The following is an 8733-nucleotide window of genomic DNA, read 5'->3' on the forward strand; positions in this document are numbered from 1 at the left end:
TGTTGAAGTGTTCTTTCTTTTCTTTGAATACTTGGAGAACTGTACATGCTTATGCAAAATGACTTAGAAACCCTTGAATTACGCCATCACAAAATCCACTGTGTATTATACTCATATATCGCCAAGTATTCTGTTGTACCCACATTAGGTCAAGGGTATACATGTGAACGGTTGGCTGTAGTTTTGTTACTGCAAGTGCAGAATGTGCATACATGGAGATAACAAATCTTTTACACAGATACTGAGCTGTTACTGTGCACATACAGAACAGTATCTGAAATCTGTGCAATTTGTTGTATACCGCTTAGCGTGTGCATATCTGAGGTCTTAATGGATACATCCGCCTATAAGCCTATAAGTTCAAATGCATGCATGTGATAAAAGCAGATTTGCCATGTGAGAGGACGGCTACAAAACCCTGTCCCATCAATGAAGTATTACAGTTGTCTGGGCTAAATATTCCAGAACCTACAAATGTGTAGAAAACAGACTTAGCAGAGAGTTACATTCAATGTGCACATGAACTTAGGGCTAAAAAATACTGTAAGTACAGGTATGCTTATTTTGAATTCCTCGCATATGTCAGGTTTAGTTGTGCTGGCATGTATTTCCAAAACTAGGAGGAAAATTGGGACAGCTCCAAAGCCTCTCCACTGACAGTTGCATTGGAAGAATGCAATTCCGGAATGAGGTGTGGGGGGGAAGCTGGGACAACTCCAAATCCTCTCCTCAGACAAGTGGCTTTTATGAAACATGATAAACATTATTTACGGCAGGGTGTTGTGTGTATTCTCCCCATAGGACCCCCAAAGTGTTAAGCAGGCAGCGCACCTGTCCATGATTCTCAACGGAACACAAGAGGGTGACATGGGGTTGGCTTGCTGGCAGGGTTGCCAGATTTCCAGCCCAAAAAATACCCAAAACCTTCCTGGAAGCACTGAATCCTGCCCAATTTGAACTAAATTCTATTGATTTCTATGACCATAAATCTCATAAATCTGCCCAAATGTACTTTTTACCCCTTTTACCCGCAGACCATCATCCTATGCAGCCCAATTGGGCTGGAAACCACACAATCTGGCAACACTGCTTGCTGGAATCATTCATCCTCTGATGGACCGCAGCTATAGATGCCTCTCAGGATTCTCTCCATTGCGTCTTAGTGAGTGTGAACTCCAAGCGAACTACAAGGTTCTCGCTTGCATTGCATATCCAGGTTTATAGACTTTGTACAGAAAAACAGCACCCATAATCCTTAGACCACACTGTCTGACTTCAAATCATGAATGCATTCATAAAAAACAGCAATGAATGAAATGATTTTTCTCCATTAAATGTCTGACTGGGTTTGGAGCACTATGGCGTTAATGCAACATGAGTCTGCCCTTGAGGTAGCTATAATTGGGGACTTGACCTAGAAGACAAGGGATGTCACAAAGCAACGCCAGGACATCTGGGGCTTCAACGCAATGGGAATACAAGCCATTCAAAAGATTGGAGCTGTAGCAGAAGATCTTTGAAAACCATATAACGTCATGTCCCAACTTTTCACTATTCCTATGATTCATCCATTCATTCACTGAATCGTTATAACACCTATCCAAAAGTATTTCTTTGTGTCCAAAAGTGGCCGTCGCTGGGGGTTATGCCAGGCAAAAAGCTGCTGCAGATCAAATGCCATGCTCAAATCCCAGATGGCCCTCTAAGTCGCGGAGCAGATGCGTTTATCTGATATGCATTTGCATTAACATTCCCCGTGTTGTGTGTGGCTGATGCGGTGCCCATGGCATTGGGCAGTGAGTCTCTGGCGTTACCAGATCCTCTGCTGACGCGTCCCAGTGATAGGGCCACAGAGGTCACCATGGAGGGTATAGCGTGAATACTTAGCAGCATAGCATGCCTCTCCAACACAGTGTCTTTGTGTTTCCACAGACTAATGCTCTTGGATGAATGGTATATGCTGCTGCTTTTAGTTCTGAGATGAGCTTTCCCACGCATTGCAGAATCATTTACAGCACGATTTGCAGTACGGTCATTTGCAGTTGCTAATGAAGAGATTCTGTTTTGTTCATTTATTCTTCCTTTAACTTGTAATATAATGCAATGTTGTGATGTCTTCAGCAGACAAAAAAAACTGAGGGGGCACTATTTTCTCCATGCTGGTGAGCAAAGGTGTTTGGTGGCTTCACTGTCATAGGGTTGCTGTATGGTCTCTATAGATTGCAGTTGATTCCAAAACTCCATTACAGCTGATATTTTTACATGCATTCCTGACAGGGGAGTGTGTCCTCCAACCGGGGTTATGAGGAGTTGCCGAAAACGGGGACATTGTCATATCTGCAGTCATTAAAATAAGCAGATTTCCTAGCAAAACCAGGGACAGTGTTTCAGCATGTAGCACTGGGAGTGGATACAGATAATGAAAGAGTAAGTGAGAGCATGGGACAGGGAAGGTGTGATTGCCTCGCGAGGTTGCATTGCATGCCATTCCTCTATAGACAGCTGTTCCCTATTGTGAAGTTGAAGCATATAGTACATACACTATGTACAGTATACTGTAATTGCATGTGCATACAGCTGTTCCCTATTGTGTAGTTGAAGCATGTAGGTACATACAGTATGTCCGTTATCTGCTATTGTCTTGCTATTCTTCCCCGGTTGACATACGATACGGCACTTCTCTTCTGCAAGTCCATGTCTAGTGGGACCACCTGACACTCTAATTCATCTCGCTCCTGTTGCACGACTGTCACCATGGCAGCGGTTCAGTTGCCAGCACTAGACTAACGGCCCACTTGTTTTAACTCCAGCCAGAGAGAGAGAGAGAGAGAGAGAGAGAGAGAGAGAGAGAGAGAGAGAGAGAGAGAGAGAGGTTGGTTTACTTCATGAGGCAGCAGGAACAGTGTCTGTGTGTTTTACGAGTATTTAACCCATGTAATGTTTTGTGGAGCACCTTTATGGACTCAATGTAGATACTCTGCCAAACAAGCCAAAACCTTGGTGAATGTTGGTATGTCAAGTTTAGATGCTCCTTTAACCCAGTGTGATGTTATTTAAGGCTCTAAATGTGAAGAAAAATGTTTGTTAAATACTGTATATACTGTACCGATCTGAACAAAACTGTACCAATCATTGATGTTAAAAAAACCGAAACAATATCATGCTATTTTTTCCTAAATTATTCCAAGCCCATGGGGGTATTTCAGTACCATTTGGGGGAAAAATGTGAAAATCCAGCTGTTACACGGATCTGCCTCTACTCGTCAATTGTCCTGTGCTAAAGAGTGCCAAGACCACCGCCTACCTCTCATAGAGCTCTGCCTGCTCGCCAGCATTTTTCAAAACCAGCCAGAGGGAGGAGCCAGTGGCAGAGGCAAGGAGGCTCGGGGAGACCGGATGAGCCTGGAGGGGCCGGGTGGGGGTGGGGCTTCTACATGCATAATGGCCCTACAGTATACAGACAATCAGACCACATAAACTCCTCAATTTGTCTTCCACAGTATTTTCATCGGTTTGTTATATATTAATGTATTAACAATTTATTTATGAATAATCATTATTATTAGCTGTAATATTAAATACGTAGAAAATACATGTATCCACTTATATTTAGTAATTGTGCTTATATATTATACATTACTTATATATTTATTAATTATCACATGAATAATAATGAGCAGCAAAATAAAAGTACCCCCATGGGTGGCTCTAGTGGGAGGTAGTGTGCAAGTTCACTCTTGCTTGCTCTGCTCTCATTGGCCCTTCAAATTATATGAATAATATACTGTATAGTAACAGTTCATGGGCTCACATCCACTACTCTGTGTGAAAGCTCTCCACTTATTTTAATCTTAAAAGGAAAGCTATCTTAAAAGTGTCGAAAATGTTAAATTGAATTAGTTTTCCTGCCTTCAATTAAGAGTGATATAACAATTCCTCTCAAAACCTATTGGGTGACAAAAAAGATCAGAACTGCATGGTGTTACTTTTGCTTTACACTGGCCAGGGAATCTTATCAAGACGTGGACTAGAGATAGCCACAGAGTGAAACTAAAAGCATGTGATTTACACATCAAGATCTTATCAGGCAAGTTCTTGAGTAATCAAGGCGTACAGTCACTTGACAGAGGCTGGCAAGAGGTCACATTGGCGTCAAGATTTCAGACCATGTTTGTGGGTACTGTATATAAGAACTTTTCACTTTACAACCAAAAGCCTCCAAATAGAACGATAGTTGTTTACTGTCCAACACGAAAATGTCAAGGTGTCAGTGATAAGGAAAAAAAGGAAAATCATGGGAGGATGGAAGAACATGGCAGATTACATAATCCAATTTGTGGAAGCTCATACTCTCTGGTGGTGTGACCTATTTACTTGGTGGATGATTTCCACTTTCACTTTTGCCTTAGTTTCAAGCCAGTGTCTTAGAGAGGTATACGGTTCAGCCATGCCACCTTGTGTCTCAGGCCTGAGTAGTCATTTCAAGGCAGCTACTCATAACTGCTGGTAGTTTTGAATCACTTTAAACCACACTTTCCACCACCACTCACCGATAGTACATCCACACTTGTTTTTTGTGTACATGTGTAGATGTACTACCAAAAGTATTCACTCACCTGCTTTGACTCACATATGAACTTAACTGTCGTCCCATTCCTTAGCCATAGGGTTCAATATGATATTGGTCCACCTTTTACAATTATTACAACTTCAGCTCATCTGGTAAGGCTATCCACAAGGTTGAGGAGTGTGTTTATAGAAAGCCGAGAAAGCCTCGACCACCCAAATCAAACTGAAGCACAAAAAAAGGTGATCAGGAAGACAGTTTCTACGGCTAGCAAACTACTTGGCATCACTCTGCCCAGTATGGAGAGTATTTACAGGGACAGGCTTTTTAAAAAGGCGAACATCATCGCTCATTCATTATACACATCCACTGTCCTCCTCCTTTCAACTCCTGCCCTCTGGACGCTGTTTCTGTGCCCCCTCCTGTCCAAAAATAGGTCAAAGTTCTCTTTTATTCCCATAGTGATAAAAGCACTAAATTAGGTCAAGTAGCCTAATTATGCAGCCACCCAACGTGTGCTAGTGTGAATGTCAATTTCTGTGTTCTGTGTTTCATGTTTATGTGCTTGTCTGCTTATATGTCTAACTGTGTCTTATGTGCCAGCGAGTGCAATGCAAGAACAATTGCCCCACGGGGACAAATAAAGCTCTAACTAACTAACTAAATCAAGGTCCACAAAGACATGGATGACAGAGTTTGGTATGGATGAACTTGACTGGCCTGTACAGAGTCTTAACCTGAACCCGATAGAACAACTTTGGGATGAATTAGAGCAGAGATTGAGAGCCAGGCCTTCTCGACCAATATCAGTGTGTGACTTCACCGATGTGCTTTTGGAAGTGTGGTCAACCATTCCCTATAAGCAGCACACTCCTCAACCTAGTGGACAGCCTACCCAGATGAGCTGGAGCTGTAATACCTGCAAAAAGTGTACCGATATCATATTGAATTCTGTGGGATAAGAATGGCAAGGCAGTTAGGTTCTTATTTGAGGCAGGTGAACGAATACATTTGGTAATATAGTGAATTCCATACTTCACTTGTAACCATCTCACTTGCATCAGCTGTAATCTAACATAACTGTATTACATCTGTAAACACTGCCTATCTGTACATACTGTATTTATTTGTAATATATTGCACTTCTGCTATTTGCACTTCTGATTAGATGCTACACTGCATATCATTGCCCTATATTTATACTGAATATCGACAAAGTTGAATCTTATCTCATCTAATCGTCATTGGTGGTTAAATCATTCTAAATACGATTGTGTTGTGTGTTTAAAGTTGTATATATACCACGCCATTATACTGTATCCATCTCAAAAGCCTTGTCAATCATCAGCCCAAACAGATAAAAGTAATCTGACATATTCTTTTATTCAGTGTTAAAAAAGTGAATAAACTTTTACACATATTTTTAATGCTTTGCCACATCCATGCTGCAGAAAGACTCGATTAAAAAATGAAACTAAAACATCTATACTTCTTTCTCCAAATACATATATTTTAAAACTTTTGTACATATTCGATAGAGCTGGGTAAATCTCAAGTTCACGGGACATTTAATCATGAAAACCAAAAAGGACAGTAAATCATATATTCACTATTAAAAAACACAGAAAAGGTAAAAACCCATTTTTTATAGCCCCACAAGATCCATGCAGAGAAAGGGAGACACATTTAAATTAAGCCCATACAAATCATTCTATTTGTATCCAAAAATACAAGAATACGAGAAGATAACTCAATTTCTTCACCATAATCACAGTTTCTGAAAATCCATTCTTATGAAAAGATTAGTCACTTTATCAAATATATAGCACCAGAATACAAAGACAGCATGATGGGGTTCAACATTTTAAAAAGCACATACACACACGCACACCCATTCAACCATCCAAATCAAACCCATCACACACATACCGGTACACACACACGCACGCACACACCATTCATACATACACACAAACCCGTGTAGTCAAGAAGACCAAAAGTTACACAAGACTAACAACTTTCGAACAAGTAAGACAACTAGATGCTAGCACTGGTGCATGCACGGCATTTGGTTTCCCCATCTTGTTTTTATCTCTGAACAAATAAAAAGGTTTTGCTGAATCCCCCATCGAAGTGTCACAATTCGGTAGCATCAGTACTACAGATGTTTTTTTTTTTTTTGTGCGTGTTACTTTTGCATCTCACCCTTCTCTCATGCCCCGTGCTTGCTGCCCGTCCAACCTAGCACTCCTCAAAACTGATTCCACTGTGAAGGCAAAAGAAGGCTGTACATTGCCTCTGAACAGTCATGCCATGTTACACCTTTACACGACACACGTCTGCAATTTGGTCTCTCTTTCAGCGCAATCGAACAATAGAAAGAATCCCCTAGTGAGTTCCCAATACGGTGCTCCTTGCCACAGAGAGTTAAGCAGTGATATACTTAAGTACAGGATTCTTGAAGAGCTAGGCCTATAACGACAGAAATACACCTCTATTTGCCTGTGACGACTCCTGTGGACGATACGAGTTGTGGAATAATACCGTTCGCGTGGCCTTATTGCTTCAAAGACATTTGAAAGACCTAAAGATCACCAACTTCTGCATGTCATCTGCATTTCACAACAGAGAAAAAAAAATCACACGCATCATTCTAATCACGACGCACAGGAAAGCACAGTTAACATACAGCTAGTTTGACAGACTCAACACAACCAGCAAGCTCCAAAATCAGAAATAAAATACCAGACGTACAACCAAAATAGAAGCCACAGACACATCACACACACACACACACAAACAAGAAAGAAAAAGACAGAAAACAGACAGTATGTGTAAATACCAACATTACGTTTCACACATAGAAGCGGGCCTTATATTAAACAAACCAACAAAAAAAAGCAAAAGACTAGCCCTAAACTGGTCACAGTGTGTGACAAATTGAGAGTTCAGACTGACGGCTCAAAATGACTGTGGAAATGAACAAAATGGCCAATTCGACAAATGAGATTTAAAACTGGAAACCAATATTGGCCCAGCAAAGTAAGATTAAAAGAAAAACCTAAGTAAGTTAGTTCCTGAGAGCAAAAATGTCAATCATCTGGGTATGTGAAGGGACATGAACCCGGTCCCTTCTCAAGTTATAGAACCATGGAATATCTAGAACCATGGAATATCTTGTTTATGCCCATGTTAAATGACTTACAAAGAAATAATATATGCTCATGTATCTCTCTCAATGTCTTTCTCTCTCTTTATGTATAATAAATCATTTTGCATTTAATGTGAGAATGAATTAACAGAGTTTTCAATAAAATGACTATATTCAATGACATTTATTTTATGTCAACTTTGGAGAATATAACAAATCTATGTCAGAGATGCGTACCAAATGCCACCACACTGAGTATTTTGTCTGTCGTCCCATCCATCATTCTCAGGAAGAACAAACACACACACACACACTCGCATACACACGCACCCATACAAACATATTGTGGTCGCAAAAACAGCTATGTTTTATTTTATGTCATAAGATTCGATTTTTTTTTGTCGTTTTTGCACACCAGTCTGATTCTCTGGAGAGGTAGTATATATCAGTGCCACGGTTTTATTTATAAACTGTTGTAATATGAGTATAGAACATGAATGACTAAAATGTTGACTTTATTTCACCCGTAAACATGGTAACAAAACTTGGAGCGATGGAAGGTCTTTTGTTGATCGCCTGCGGCTCCATGTCTGTTCCTAATGACCAAAAGGTAGTTTAACGAAGAGCAGAGAAAACAACAACCATCTCCTCTTTATCTCATCTAAGACCACCGTCTCCTCGTCATCAACATCCCTCAAATTATGATTTATGGTAATTGTACAAATGGCTACGCTATCCTTGTGGTAAATTACTTTTTTATTAATTAATTAATAATGTTTTTCTTCTTATCTTTTCTTTTATAGCTCTGTGTTATGTGACTCTGGACATTCCATGGTATACATATATGCAATTACATATAATAGCGAGATCTCAGCCTTTTATGCAATTGAACATTCGCTTTTTGACGACACTGCCACACTGTGGCAAACCTACTGCAGAGACTAGGCATCAGTCATCATTGTTATGGCAGAAATTTCATTAAAAAGGAAGTATTTTTTATTATGAATTGGCAGAC

The sequence above is a fragment of the Engraulis encrasicolus genome, chromosome 2, assembly GCF_034702125.1.
Source record: "Engraulis encrasicolus isolate BLACKSEA-1 chromosome 2, IST_EnEncr_1.0, whole genome shotgun sequence".
In the NCBI taxonomy this organism is placed as follows: Eukaryota; Metazoa; Chordata; class Actinopteri; order Clupeiformes; family Engraulidae; genus Engraulis; species Engraulis encrasicolus.